At 44.0% G+C, this 15924-nt stretch overlaps 1 protein-coding gene across 22 annotated transcripts in view; it reads right to left on the bottom strand.

The window, feature by feature from the left end:
• CAMK2G (calcium/calmodulin dependent protein kinase II gamma) overlaps nucleotides 1-15924 on the bottom strand; it is a 375935-nt gene that overhangs the window by 228457 nt on the left and 131554 nt on the right. The window lies entirely within an intron of this gene.

Below are 15924 nucleotides of genomic sequence, written 5' to 3'. Positions count from 1 at the left end.
TCCAGCCGGGTGGCATGAAATAGTAGCCGGGTGGCATGAAATAGTAGCCAGTTGGGGCAAGAGGAGAGAATGCAGTGCCGGTGCTTCTGTGACAACACTGCTGACAGCATAGGAGAAGGTGAGCCGAAGACAGCCGGGTCCTCATCAAAACTAGCCAGGTGGAGCACCCGGCTAAAAGAGCCTGGGGAGAACACTGTACTTCCACCAGTCACTAAACTATCTACACTAGTTTATTGTATGTTATTTGAGCTTTGATGTCTATGATGCAAGTTACTCGCTTAAAGAAATGATTGAAGGAGCTTTGATTGAAGGAGTCCTGAATTCAGGCTTATTTTTCATTCATGTGCATTGGAAATTAAGATCTATTCTAGATAAACTTTAGAGCATTACACATCAACCTGGCTGACTTTGCTGTTTTTGTTTTGTCTGACTTAGGCCCAGTGCACACCAAAACCGCTAGCAGATCCGCAATACGCTAGCGGTTTTGGGAGCTGATTTCAGAGCGATTCTAGGTATGTTTAGAGAGGTTTTCGAAACATACCTAGCGGTTTTGCGTGCGTTTTTGTGTATCAGATTACACATTTTTACAGTAAAAGCTGTTACAGAACAGCTACTGTAACAAAAATGCCTGGCAAACCGCTCTGAACTAGCGTTTTTCAGAGCGTTTTGCGGTTTTCCTATACTTTACATTGAGGACGAAACGCTTCCGAAAACCGCAAACGCGCAGCAGGAGGCGCGTTTGCGGCTTGGCAAAAAACGCAAACCGCCGGTGTGCACCATCCCATTGCAATACATTAGACAAGCGTTTTTAGAGGCAGATGCGGCCGGTGGATCGCTCCAAAAACCGCTCGGTGTGCACTGGGCCTAAGTCCCATTGACATTCATACAAGAGGAAAGTTTTGCAATCTATGAACTGTCCAAACGCTTCCCACATTAAACAATTTACATGAGACAGTCAGGGAGGAGCTGGGAGACAGCACTAGCTAGTCAGTCACTGAGAACACTGAGATGATCTTGCCCACCTCTTCAGTGCTGCTGAGACTTAATCTGTGCAGTAAGCCACAGACAACGTGGCCTTGATTGACAGCGGTGCTTCACGCAGGTGCAGTAAGGACGACCTCTAGGTCGGCCTCTTTAGCGTGTGGGGAGCCCGGGGCGGCGACGAAGAGCGGAGCTCTCAGCGTGGAACAGCCGGCTGCAAGGGGCTGGAGAAAGCCCCAGGTGAGTAAAGCAGATTTTTGTTATTTTCGCTGATGATTCCTTTAAGAGAGCATATGACTTGATGTGGGAATGAGAGGACTGTGACTAGCTCTGAAAGCGGTGTTGTAAAGATTCACCTGGGATCCACCGATTTGGCCTGTTAGGTCCAGGGCCTGTGCTAGCGGGAGCGTGTGTAGGGTGACAGGCCAGCCACCTTCCAAACTCATCTATACACAGAGAGAACTACCAGTTTGTTTTTGCAGTACTGTGCCCGTTTTTCTATGGAACATTGTGACCATTGCTGGGTCAGCAAGCACCACCACAACTTGAAGGAACTATTTGGGCCATCTGGCAGTTTTTTTCATTGAATTGATATTGCACTGACTGCTGAAATAGTGTGTGAAAGTGAAAAAAAATGGTGTATGCTCAACCTCTCCATTGGTGATTGTTGACCCTGCACACTGAGCTAGATGGAGGGAAGCATTAATGGCACCAGAAATTCTACCTATGTGGGAGTTGTGACTGTAAAGGCCCATTTCCACTATCGCGAATTCGCATAGCAATACAAGTGAATGGGCCTGTTTCCACTTGTCAGGATTCCTTTGCGTTTTTCTGTGCAGACAAAATTCGCATGGCAGAGCCATCAGAATTCGCATATCACATACCGCTATGCCAATCGCATACAATGTATTTAATAGGAAATTCGCATGAGGTTTGGGCATGCGAATTCGCATAGAAACAACGGAAAAGCACACCAGCACCGCCATGGTTAAATTCGCATACATCGTCATCCATGCGAATTTTCATGCAAATTCGCATAGACCCGCATGCGAAATTCGCATCCGCATGCGAATTTTTACCGCGCCGATTCGCACCGCACAAGTGGAAATGCAGCCTAATGGGTATTCAGCTGCAGCAATATTAGACTACAGGAAGCCAGGAGGGATACCTGTTTTGTATAAATGCATTAAGCTTTCCTACAACCTTCCCCAGTGCTATACAAATAAAATGAAACAAAAAGAAGCTGTTATTACAGACAGGGCACAGTAATTAGTTACATATGGCTTTAAACTTGCATTTCTGGTCATAAACAGTTAACCTCTTCTGGCAGTGGGAAGAAATGCACTGGGTCAGGTGATCTGCTTTGCTCTGTGGAAACAACTCCCCCCTCTCCATGCAATTTGATGCAACATGTCAGGTGTACCTCAGAATGTTGTACATTGGTAAAATAATGCAAATTTACTCTTATGTATATATAGGAAGCTGAACTAGAGCTATAACAGACCACATTTACTTTTGTGCTACACTATGGTTGGCACACAGATGAAAGGACTTACAACCACAGTTCTCTTTTAAGCCTTATAAGCCTAACACTGCAACATATTTGCAAGCCCACAGCCACTGAAGCATTTGTTTAGATTTGGTGCAGGGTTTAGCTATACAGTTGTCATCTTGGTTATGTGACGCTTTCATTTCTCCTCACGATGTTAGGTTATCTTTAACAAATACCTCAATCTACCACTGCTAAAAGCAGATCTACACCCAAGTTCACCTGTATATATTGCTTTCATATAACAAACACTAGCAATCTCATAAAGAAATAGGATGTTTTACTAGCAGAAAGCATCCCTGGAGGCATATCTGGTGACACTACCTAGGCAAAATCTCAATGTCTGTCTCCTTTCCAGAAGCATTCTGGGAGAGTGATGTCATCTGCAACCTGTAAATTATGCATGCAGAGTAAGGGAACACAGTCACATAATAAAAGGTTACAAAACCAATATAACTGTCCCCATCATAAGCATGTCACAAAAAAGCAGATATAAGGTGCATACACACGTCGTATTTTCGCAAAGGACCCGTAGCTTGGCGGATTGCTCAAGTCCAGTCTTATCAGCTGAACGACGGACCGTACACACGCCCGTTTTGACGGGTCGTTTGCAAAAATCCGACATGTGTATGTATCTTTAGATCTGTGTTTGCAGACATTAACAGAGGCTATCAGACAGACAAACACAAAAAGTTCAGGATCCAATAGGAATATTTTAGGAGCCAACTCAACTGACAAAAAAATATTGAGAAAAATTCAAAACACGTCAAGCGCCTGCTGTAAAGTCTGAGTAGCACTGGCTATTTTATGACAGTTTATGGACAGTTAGGCAGCATTCAAAGTTCTCAATTTGCATAAGAAATGTAAACTGGTATGTGTAAACCCTGCCTGGGATCTCTTTTAGTTGGTTCTTTTAAACACTGTGCAAAGCACTGTGTAAAGCAAAATGAAATGGTTTATTTTAATGTTTGAATGTGGCACAGTGATGTGATGGATAGGACTCTCTCCTTGCATTGCTGGGTTCCTCGTTCGAATATCAGCCAGGACACTATCTGCACAGAGTTTGTACCTTCTCCCTGTGACTGTGTACGTTTCCACCATGCACTCTGGTTTCCTCCCACATCCCAAAAACATACAGATAAGTTAACTGGCTTCCCGCTAATATTGACTCTAGACTATGATAAACATATGACTATGGGGACAGTTTGTGACAATAAAATATACTCTGTAAAGCGCTGTGTAAGATATCAGTGCTCTATAAATACTAAATAATGTTAACTTTTTCTGATCCCTAACTTTTTAAACCTTTATTAATACAGGTAACCTATCCACAAGACACCTATCCTATTCTGATCAATAAACATATGACCAAGCTTCAGACAGTTTACTAAAGGTAACTGTTTGTTGGAGGGAGAGGACATATGTGTACAGTGGTATGGGGATGGACAATGTTGTATTGCATTCAGTAGTGCAAATAGTAGCAGAGGTAGTGTTTCAGTAGATTCTCTATCCGAAATTTAAATCTAATCAAGACCAGCTTGGCACATCGATCAATACTACCCAACTTGTTTCTGAATGGAGACAATGATCACTTACCAGACTGGACCATTATCAATCCATGCATGGCTAGTTCTTTCACTCTCCACCTTCTTGAAAACATTTTTTAATTGGTCTGTCTTTGTCAGAGATTTTCTCACTTCCTGTCAATAGGAATATCTTCCAGCCCATGACAAAAAAGCAATGTCCGACATAATCTCATTCTAGCTTAGCTGAAAATGTTTTTGAAGGTCGTTCCACTGTTAAGCATATAAACCTTGGTTCATGCCCAGGTATGAGAAAGCCTATATAGTAACTGTTAATTTGTATTTATTTTTTTTGAATGTTTCCTGTTAAAATGAAGAAAACAGTTAAGCAATACAGGCTAGCTGTTTGCTGCAACAGGAATTTGAAAAGTGAATCTAGTAAACAAGTTGGTACTGCAAGGAAAACCTGACTGTTTTCACACACACACCCCTCCCCTTCCAAGACCCAAATGTTGGCTGCTTCCTAGTAACTGGCAAGAAACTCCTTTAAAAAAGAATTAATGTGGGAAAAGTCATGAAGGTCTGTGAGAGCCAGCCAGCACAAGAGTGAGAACACCACATCCTATTGTGGAAGAGGGAAGTGCAGCACAACTATAGCTTCTGCAGAACAGAATGCTAATAAATGATGGCTGTTTACTACTGAGGGAACTGAACAAACAACTACACAAACACCTTGTGTTCTGAAAATACAGAAAGTACTCCAGTCAGGACAAAACTGCCAGTACACAACAAGCAATTGTGCACGCTTTTTATTGTGAGGAGAAATAATGACAGTATGATGAAATCAGACAAGAGTATGCCAGGGGTGCAGAAATTAATATGCATTTAAGGAGCCAGTCTGTCCACACCAGGATCCAGCAGGAATTTTCTTAAGGATCCAGCTTCAACTGACAGCAGTTACAGAAAATGTAAAAGGTTTGGAGCCAGCTGTCATTTTTAAAGATAAACTGAAGTAAAATGATTACAGAGGCTGTCATCTTCATTCCATTATAAACTATGCTAGTTGCCTAGCTGACATGCTGGGCTTTTGGCTTAACCACCTTAGCGGTATGGACGAGCTCAGCTCGTCCAGTACCGCCAGAGGGTGCCGCTCAGGCCCTGCTGGGCCGATTTTGTTCAAATAAAGTGCAGTACACGCAGCTGGCACTTTGCCAGCCGCGTGTGCTGCCTGATCGCCGCCGCTCTGCGGCGATCCGCCGCGAGCAGCGGCGAAAGAAGGTCCCCCCAGCCGCCTGAGCCCTGCGCAGCCAGAACAAATAGTTCCGGCCAGCACTAAGGGCTGGATCGGAGGCGGCTGACGTCAGCTGACGTCCATGACGTCACTCCGCTCGTCGCCATGGCGACGAAGTAAGCAAAACACGGAAGGCCGCTCATTGCGGCCTTCCGTGTTACTTTTGGCCGCCGGAGGCGATCAGAAGAACGCCTCCGGAGCGCCATCTAGTGGGCTTTCATGCAGCCAACTTTCAATTGGCTGCATGAAATCTTTTTTTTTATTTAAAAAAAACCCTCCCGCAGCCGCCCTGGCGATCTTAATAGAACGCCAGGGTGGTTAAAGACAAACTTCAGCCTAAACAAACATATTGACATTAAGTTACATTAGTTATGTTAATTAAAATAGATAGGTAATATAATCTCTTACCCATCCTGTTTTAAAATGGATTTCATGAGGGCAGCCATCTTTTTTGGTTGAAAGGAGGTGACAGGGAGTAGGAGACACAGTTCCAACTGTTTTGTGTGCTGATCATCCCACCCAGTTGCTAGGCAACGTGAACAACAACATAGGAAATCCCATCATGCTTTGCACAGCATCAGGGGAAAATGCCTGGGCAGTTTTCTTTGATGGGGCGGTGCTTAGCTTTTGTGCAGTTAAAAATAAGGCTTATGTAAGAAAAGCAAAAATCTGATGCTGTGAAACTGTTAAAGAAACACCAAGCCTTTTCAGTGCTGCTGAGTAGATTTTTAGTCTGGAGGTTAACTTTAACCTCCTGAGCGGTATGGACGAGCTCAGCTCGTCCATCACCGCCGGAGGCTGCCGCTCAGGCCCTGCTGGGCCGATTTTCTTCAAATAAAAAGCAGCACACGCAGCCGGCACTTTGCCAGCCGCGTGTGCTGCCTGATCGCCTCCGCAAGCAGCGGCGAAAGAGGGTCCCCCCAGCCGCCTGAGCCCAGCGTAGCCGGAACAAAAAGTTCCGGCCAGCGCTAAGGGCTGGATCGGAGGCGGCTGACGTCAGGACGTCGGCTGACGTCCATGACGTCACTCCGCTCGTCGCTATGGCGACGATCTAAGCAAAACAAGGAAGGCCGCTCATTGCGGCCTTCCTTGTTTATTCTGGGCGCCGGAGGCGATTGGAAGAACGCCTCCGGAGCGCCCTCTAGTGGGCTTTCATGCAGCCAACTTTCAGTTGGCTGCATGAAATAGTTTTTTTTTAATTAAAAAAAAACCCTCCCGCAGCCTCCCTGGCGATCTCAATAGAACGCCGGGGAGGTTAAGTTGCATTTGCAGTGGCTGGATAGTGTAATGGTTAAGGGCTCTGCCTCTGACACAGGAGACCAGGGTTCGAATCTGGGCTCTGCCTGTTCAGTAAGCCGCACCTATTCAGTAGGAGACCTTTGGCAAGTCTCCCTAACACTGCTACAACCTATAGAGCGCGTCCTAGTGGCTGCAGCTCTGGCGCTTTGAGTCCGCCAGGAGAAAAGCGCTATATAAATGTTCTGTGTTTGTTTGTTGTTTGCATTTGAGCCACACACCTGCAACAAGCATGTAGCCAGAGGAGCCAGCCCAGACAAAGCATCTGATGTGCATGCTCATTCTGGGCAGAGGCAAAGCATTAGCAAGGAAGTCGGGCAACTGGCATTGTTGTAAAGAATGATGCACACAGTCTGATCTACTACCACTATAGCATAGTGTGAACTGGCCCTCATTCTTCTCAAGCACAATATGGGGAACGGACATAATTAAATTTAGACATTCTGAAAAATAATGGCGGAATTCTAATAAACCAAGAGCAAGGAGGCGTGCATTGGATGTGATCTAGCAAATAGCAATTATGTAAGCAATACTGCATGCTATAAGGAAGTAAATGTTTACAGGCCTTACTTATGCCATATCAGATCATAGTGGGGACAGGTAAACAAAAATTTGTGAAATAGTTATTGCGCAATTGCAGTAAGCTATCAACTATATATGTAAAGTGAGAACTTTTTGGAAAGCTGGACTACAGCTGCGTAACTGCTAGATCAGGGGTCCACAACCTTTAAGACATGAAGAGCCACTTGGACCAGTTTCCGAAAAGAGAAAAAAAACTAGAAGCCACAAAACCATTATAAAACAAATCTAACACTGCATATATTGTTTCTTACCTTAATGCTATATACAGGCTCAGATATGACCCCAATAGGCACAAATCGTTAGCAGATATGACCCCAATATGCACAAATCGTTAGCAGATATGACCCCAATATGCACAAATCGTTAGCAGATATGACCCCAATATGCACAAATTGTTAGCAGATATGACCCCAATATGCACAAATTGTTAGCAGATATGACCCCAATATGCACAAATTGTTAGCAGATATGACCCCAATATGCACAATCCTTCAGCAGATCTGACCCCAATATGCACAATCCTTCAGCAGATATGAAAAGAAAAACCCATTTACTCACCTAGTCAGAAGACCTCCTGTCACGATCTCCTCCTGTCTCGACCTCCTTGTGGCGCGCAACTCCCACGATCCTCTTCCTTCCCGACGTCACGCCCTGCCTGCATTACACTGCAGGGCTACGGGAAAATGGCCGCCCGAAGCCCTGCACCAGTCCGGCAGCCTCTCTGATAGGCTGCCGGCCTATCACATGTGACACGCGCGCCGCAGCCACACACTACCTGAGCAGCGGGCCTAGGAGCCGCGGCAAAGGTGAAAAAGAGCTGCATGCGGCTCTGGAGCCGCGGGTTGCCGACCCCTGTGCTAGATCATTAGAAATCCTCAACTATGATCTGATATGACATGATATGAATGTTGTAAACTTTTACCACTTAATCCCATACAATTTTTAAAGAAATCAAAAGTAATCTCTGCCATTAGTAAAAAGGAACCAACACTTTGAAAAAAATGTATTTTAAAAGGTAACACTACATGCATGGATGTTCCTATTACATTGCTGCGCTTTAAGCAGTTTTTTTAATCGACTTGATGTGAATTCATTTTAGTCCTGGTTTAAGAAGTCCAGTTCAGAGATTACCTTTGTTTACAGTAGTAAACCAGCAATGTGACTGAGGTCCAATTTCTACTGCTGATCCAGTCCCAGACTGTCAGGTAAGAGCTGGAACAGTCCAGCTCCCGGCCTCCATCATAAAACTTTATGAAGTGTGAGCCCATTAGCCCCAGACACAACACACCTCGCCAGCACCAGCGATGAACTGATTAAAAGAAGAAAGCAGTTGCATGGGGACTCTTTAGCCATGGAGATATTTCTGGACCCTGCACTTAAAAACAGAAATTATCTTCTAAATCTGTGACTACAACATTTGCAGGGTTTGTTTATGTCAATGTAAAAGCTCCAAGCAATAGATAATTCCTGCACCACTGACTGTCTACGCTGCAGGCTACTGTTTTCTCAGACAGATTCAGACTATGCCACCCACTCCCACACTGAATGGTGGAAATGATGCATTCCTGACACCAGGAGCAAGCACACATACAGAGCCTATTAGAAGAGGTCTTTAAATGTGTGCCTGGAGATTAATTTTGTTATCTCCTGCTAATACATAGACATATATGGTAGGGACTAGATTGTGAGCCCCTCTGAAGGACAGTTCGTGACAAGACAATATATGCTGTATAGCACTGTGTAATATGTTCGTGCTATATAAATACTAAAATAAGTACAGTGGTTGGGTTCTGATTTACTATCCCTTTACATTCCCTGCAATTTTTCACTAAAGAAATATTCCTGAAATAGTTAAATAAAAATATTGATATATCAATGATTGGAACTCCTCTTCAAAGACAAATTTTCCATTTGCTTATAACATGCTTTCAAAGGTTATTAAAATATGCTTTTTCACCCTCAGAAATTTAAGCTTAAATGACCTTCCAGAAAGCAACTTTTCTCTAAGGGCTGGAACCCACAGGAGCGCTTTTGGCAGCGTTTTTGCAGCACTGCGATACGCTAGCAGTTTGCCAAAACGCTGGGCTAATGTTAATGGATGGGGCAACTTCCACAGGAGCGTTTGCCTTTCCCAGAAACGCAAACGCAGGACCTGCAGCATTTTGGGAGCGTTCGCGCTTCAATGTAAAGTATTGAAACGCTAGCAGAAACGCTCAGCAAAACCTAAACTGAGCGGTTTTGCTAGCGTTTTGCGGTTCAGCACACTGTAACAAAATGAAAACTAATTCACAGGACCAATCAGGATAAAAACGCAAAACGCAAAACGCTACGCACCCGCTGGGCAAAAAAATACAATGTTGCAAAACACGACCAAAAACGCGCATGATTCCGCTTGCAAACCGCTCAGACAAAACGCTAGCGGTTGCGTTTTGCGTTTGCTGATTTCAGTGGGTTCCAGGCCTAACAAAGAGAAGGGTCTTCCATGCGCTATTGTAGGTGCATGATTTCAACAACAACGACTACATTGGATCGTTTTGGGTGGCCTTTTTTGTACAAACGACACACAGCTGTTTTCTGAGCAGAAGGTTCTGCTCTACAAAGAGGGAGCACAATCTGGAGTGGGTGCCTGCATTTTTCAGCAGAGAGCAATAATATTCAGGCCTGGAACCCACTAGAAAGTGCAAAACGCTATTGCAATCGCTAGCTATTTGTGATAGCATTTTGCAAGCGGTTTTGGGAACAATCTCCCTGCTCCTATACAATTCATTAGAATGGAAACACTACCAAAATGCTGCATGTCCTGCGATTGCGATTTCCTTAATCACAATCGATCTAGTGGAATCTGTCCCATCCACTTACATTGGCAGAGGGTTTAGGGAAATCGCAAGCAATTGAAAGCGATCCCTAAATGCTAAAAAATAAAAAAAACGCTCTAGTGGGTTCCAGGCCTCATTCATAGTTTGCAATGGGTATGGTCAATAGGATGCAGGTATTTCCAAGGTTGATGCTTAAAGGGACTCCGAGCAGTGCAGAAACTATGGAAAGATGCATATCATTTTAAAGCTCTCTTTCTCCTCTTTCCAATGATATACAAACCGCCGCCCTACACCTTTTAGTTTTCTCTATTTTCGCGATTGAAATTGCCGCGGCCGCTATTTCAATCGCAAAAATAAAGATAACTAAAAGGTGTAGGGTGACGATTTAGGTGTCGCCAGAAAGAGAGCTTTAAAATGATATCCATCTTTCCATAGTTACATTGTATTACACAGGGCGACTTTTTCCTAAAGTCAGCAGCTCCATTCTGCTGAATGGAGCTGCTGACACTGGGGAAAGTGTTGTCCTGTGTAATACAATGTAACTATGGAAAGATGGATATCATTTTAAAGCTCTCTTTCTGGCGACACCTAAATCGTCGCCCTACACCTTTTAGTCTTCTCTATTTTCGCGACTTAAATCGCGGCCGCGGCAATTTCAATCGCGAAAATAGCGAAAACTAAAAGGCGTAGGGCGGCGGTTTATATATCATTGGAAAGAGGAGAAAGAGAGCTTTAAAATGATATGCATCTTTCCATAGTTTCTGCACTGCTTGGAGTCCCTTTAATTATGCAAAGTTTTTGCACAAACTTGTGAAGCGTAAAAACTGAATCCCACCTTAGCTGCATTCAAGGGTGCATTTTCAAACTACATAAATTTAAATTACAAATTTGCATAATTCTGCATTGACAAAATTATTTTCATCTCATTCACCATCCCTAGTTTTCAAGTATGCCAAATTAAAGGACAACTGAAGTGAGAGGGATATGGAGGCTGCCATAATTATTTCCTTTTAAACAATACCAGTTGCCTGGCAGCCCTGCTCTTCTAATTGGCTGCAGTATTGTCTGAATCACACCAGAAACATGCATGCAGCTAATCTTGTCAGATCTGACAAGGAAGTCAGAAACGCCTGATTTGCTGAATACTTGTTCAGGTTCTATGGCTAAAAGTATCAGCGGCAGAGGATCAGCAGGATAGCCAGGTAACTGGTATTATTTAATCAATTCTCTACCACAGGTTTGTTCACCTTCAAAAGCTCTTCCCATTTAAACGGTAATAACTTTATCGCTAATTATCACACTGAAATGATCAATATATTTTTTGCGGGACAAACTAGGCTTTCTTTGGGCAGTACGTTATGCTAAGAATTATATTATTTTATAGGCATTTGACAAGGAAGAAGAAATAAATGAAAAAAAAATCACCATTTCTCAGCTTTCAGCCATTGTAGTTTAAAAATAAAATGTGCTATTGTAGATAAAAGACTTTTTTTGCCCATTTGTCCCGGTTATTACAATGTTTAAATTGTGTCCCTAGTACAATTTATGCCAATGATATTTTATTTTGGGTTGGGGTGAAGGAGTTAAAAAAATAATTAAAATGTATTTAATTTTTCTATGGTAAGTGTATAAAAGTGTATTTTGAAGTAGTTTTACTTTTTGGCCACAAGATGGTGCTATACTAACTCAGTTTTCTAAAAATAGAAAACAGAACCAAGTGTTTACATGTGTTTACAGGTGTTTATAAAGAGGGACATAGAAAAGCGTGGCAGAAGTTGCTAAGTGGTTAAAAGGAAACAAATATGGCAGCCTCCATATACCTCTCGTTACAGTTGTCCTTTAACCACTTCAGGACCACAGTCTTTCTACCCCTTAAGGACCAGGCACTTTTTTTCCATTCAGACCACTGCAGCTTTCACGGTTTATTGCTCGGTCATACAACCTACCACCTAAATGAATTTTACCTCCTTTTCTTGTCACTAATAAAGCTTTCTTTTGATGCTATTTGATTGCTCCTGCGATTTTTACTTTTTATTATATTCATCAAAAAAGACATGAATTTTGGCAAAAAAATGATTTTTTTTAACTTTCTGTGCTGACATTTTTCAAATAAAGTAAAATTTCTGTATACATGCAGCGCGAAAAATGTGGACAAACATGTTTTTGATAAAAAAAAACCCATTCAGTGTATATTTATTGGTTTGGGTAAAAGTTATAGCGTTTACAAACTATGGTGCCAAAAGTGAATTTTCCCATTTTCAAGCATCTCTGACTTTTCTGCGCACCTGTCAGGTTTCATGAGGGGCTAAAATTCCAGGATAGTACAAATACCCCCCAAATGACCCCATTTTGGAAAGAAGACATCCCAAAGTATTCAGTGAGAGGCATGGTGAGTTCATAGAAGATTTTATTTTTTGTCACAAGTTAGCGGAAAATGACACTTTCTGACAAAAAAAAGAAAAAAAAAAAGTTTCCATTTCTTCTAACTTGCAACAAAAAAAAATGAAATCTGCCACGGACTCACTATGCTCCTCTCTGAATACCTTGAAGTGTCTACTTTCCAAAATGGGGTAATTTGTGGGGTGTGTTCACTGTCCTGGCATTTTGGGGGGTGCCTAATTGTAAGCACCCCTGTAAAGCCTAAAGATGCTCATTGGACTTTTGGCCCCTTAGCGCAGTTAGGCTGCAAAAAAGTGCCACACATGTGGTATTGCCGTACTCAGGAGGAGTAGTATAATGTGTTTTGGGGTGTATTTTTACACATACCCATGCTGGGTGGGAGAAATATCTCCATAAATGACAATTGTTTTATTTTTTTTTACACACAATTGTCTATTTATAGAGATATTTCTGCCACTCAGCATGGGTATGTGGAAAAATACACCCCAAAACACATTATACTACTTCTCCTGAGTACGGCGATACCACATGTGTGGCACTTTTTTGCACCCTAACTGCGCTAAGGGGCCCAAAGTTCAATTAGTACCTTTAGGATTTCACAGGTCATTTTGAGAAATTTCGTTTCAAGACTACTCCTCACGGTTTAGGGCCCCTAAAATGCCAGGACAGTATAGGAACCCCACAAATTACCCCATTTTAGAAAGAAGACACCCCAAGGTATTCCGTTAGGAGGATGGTGAGTTCATAGAAGATTTTTTTTTTTTGTCACAAGTTAGCGGAAATTGATTTTAATTGTTTTTTTTCACAAAGTGTCATTTTCCGCTAACTTGTGACAAAAAATAAAATCTTCTATGAACTCACCATACTCCTAACGGAATACCTTGGGGTGTCTTCTTTCTAAAATGGGGTCATTTGTGGGGTTCCTATACTGCCCTGGCATTTTAGGGGCCCTAAACCGTGAGGAGTAGTCTTGAAACCAAATGTCGCAAAATGACCTGTGAAATCCTAAAGGTACTCATTGGACTTTGGGCCTCTTAGCGCACTTAGGGTGCAAAAAAGTGCCACACATGTGGTACCGCCGTACTCAGGAGAAGTAGTATAATGTGTTTTGGGGTGTATTTTTACACATACCCATGCTGGGTGGGAGAAATATCTCTGTAAATGACAATTGTTTGATTTTTTTTTACACACAATTGTCCTTTTACAGAGAGATTTCTCCCACCCAGCATGGGTATGTGTAAAAATACACCCCAAAACACAATATACTACTTCTTCTGAGTACGGCGATACCACGTGTGACACTTTTTTGCAACCTAGGTGCGCTAAGGGGCCTAACGTCCTATTCACAGGTCATTTTGAGGCCTTTGGATTCTAGACTACTGCTCACGGTTTAGGGCCCCTTAAATGCCAGGGCAGTATAGGAACCCCACAAGTGACCCCATTTTAGAAAGAAGACACCCCAAGGTATTCCGTTAGGAGTATGGTGAGTTCATAGAAGATTTTTTTTTTGTCACAAGTTAGCGGAAAATGACACTTTGTGAAAAAAAAAAACAATACATATCAATTTCCGCTAACTTGTGACAAAAAATAAAATCTTCTATGAACTCATCATACACCTAACAGAATACCTTGGGGTGTCTTCTTTCTAAAATGGGGTCACTTGTGGGGTTCCTATACTGCCCTGGCATTTTACGGGCCCAAAACTGTGAGTAGTCTGGAAACCAAATTTCTCAAAATGACTGATCAGGGGTATAAGCATCTGCAAATTTTGATGACAGGTGGTCTATGAGGGGGCAAATTTTGTGGAACCGGTCATAAGCAGGGTGGCCTCTTAGATGACAGGATGTTTTGGGCCTGATCTGATGGATAGGAGTGCTAGGGGGTGACAGGAGGTGATTGATGGGTGTCTCAGGGGGCGGTTAGAGGGGAAAATAGATGCAATCAATGCACTGGGGAGGTGATCGGAAGGGGGTCTGAGGGGGACCTGAGGGTTTGGCCGAGTGATCAGGAGCCCACACGGGGCAAATTAGGGCCTGATCTGATGGGTAGGTGTGCTAGGGGGTGACAGGAGGTGATTGATGGGTGTCTCAAGGTGTGATTAGAGGGGGGAAATAGATGCAAGCAATGCACTAGCGAGGTGATCAGGGCTGGGGTCTGAGGACGTTCTGAGGTGTGGGCGGGTGATTGGGTGCCCGCAAGGGGCAGATTAGGGTCTAATCTGATGGGTAACCGTGACAGGTGGTGATAGGGGGTGATTGATGGGTAATTAGTGGGTGTTTAGAGGAGAGAAGAGATGTAAACAATGGATTTGGGAGGTGATCTGATGTCGGATCTGCGGGCGATCTATTGGTGTGGGTGGGTGATCAGATTGCCCGCAAGGGGCAGGTTAGGGGCTGATTGATGGGTGGCAGTGACAGGGGGTGATTGATGGGTGGCAGTGACAGGGGGTGATTGATAGGTGATTGACAGGTGATCAGTGGGTTATTACAGGGAATAACAGATGTAAATATTGCACTGGCGAATTGATAAAGGGGGGTCTGAGGGCAATCTGAGCGTGTGGGCGGGTGATTGGGTGCCCGCAAGGGGTAGATTAGGGTCTAATCTGATGGGTAACAGTGACAGGTGGTGATAGGGGGTGATTGATAGGTGATTGATGGGTAATTAGTGGGTGTTTAGAGGAGAGAATAGATGTAAACAATGGATTTGGGAGGTGATCTGATGTCGGATCTGCGGGCGATCTATTGGTGTGGGTGGGTGATCAGATTGCCCGCAAGGGGCAGATTGATGGGTAGCAGAGACAGGGGGTGATTGACTGGTGATTGACGGGTGATTGACAGGTGATCAGGGGGGATAGATGCATACAGTACACGGGGGGGGGGGGGGGGGCTGGGGAGTGGGCAGGGGGGGGGATAAAAAAAAAATAGCGTTGACAGATAGTGACAGGGAGTGATTGATGGGTGATTAGGGGGGTGACTGGGTGCAAACAGTGGTCTGGGGGGTGGGCAGGGGGGGGCCTGAGGGGTGCTGTGGGCGATCAGGGGGCAGGGGGAGGGAAATCAGTGTGCTTGGGTGCAGACTAGGGTGGCTGCAGCCTGCCCTGGTGGTCCCTCGGACATTGGGACCACCAGGGCAGGAGGCAGCCAGTATAATAGGCTTTGTATACATTACAAAGCCTATTATACAATGTAAGTGCGGTGATCCGGGTGCTAGTAACCCGCCGGCGCTTCCGAACGGCCGGCGGGTTACTACGAGCGGTGGGCGGAGCCAGTCCCCGGCGGCTGATCGCGTCACGAATGACGCGATCGCCGCATAACCACTCCCGCAGCCGCCCCCGCCGATGGCCGTATTGCGGTCGTTTGGGCCCGGACTTTGCCGCCGCCCATCGGCTCGGGGCGGTCCTTAAGTGGTTAAAGAGGCACTTAAGTCATCTAAAAAAAATGTTTTACTCATTTTTTTTTTTAGATGACTTAAGGATCACTTTAAAGA

This window comes from Hyperolius riggenbachi, chromosome 10 (assembly GCF_040937935.1).
Source record: "Hyperolius riggenbachi isolate aHypRig1 chromosome 10, aHypRig1.pri, whole genome shotgun sequence".
NCBI classification, from domain to species: domain Eukaryota; kingdom Metazoa; phylum Chordata; class Amphibia; order Anura; family Hyperoliidae; genus Hyperolius; species Hyperolius riggenbachi.
This window is presented reverse-complemented; position numbering and strand designations above follow the sequence as displayed.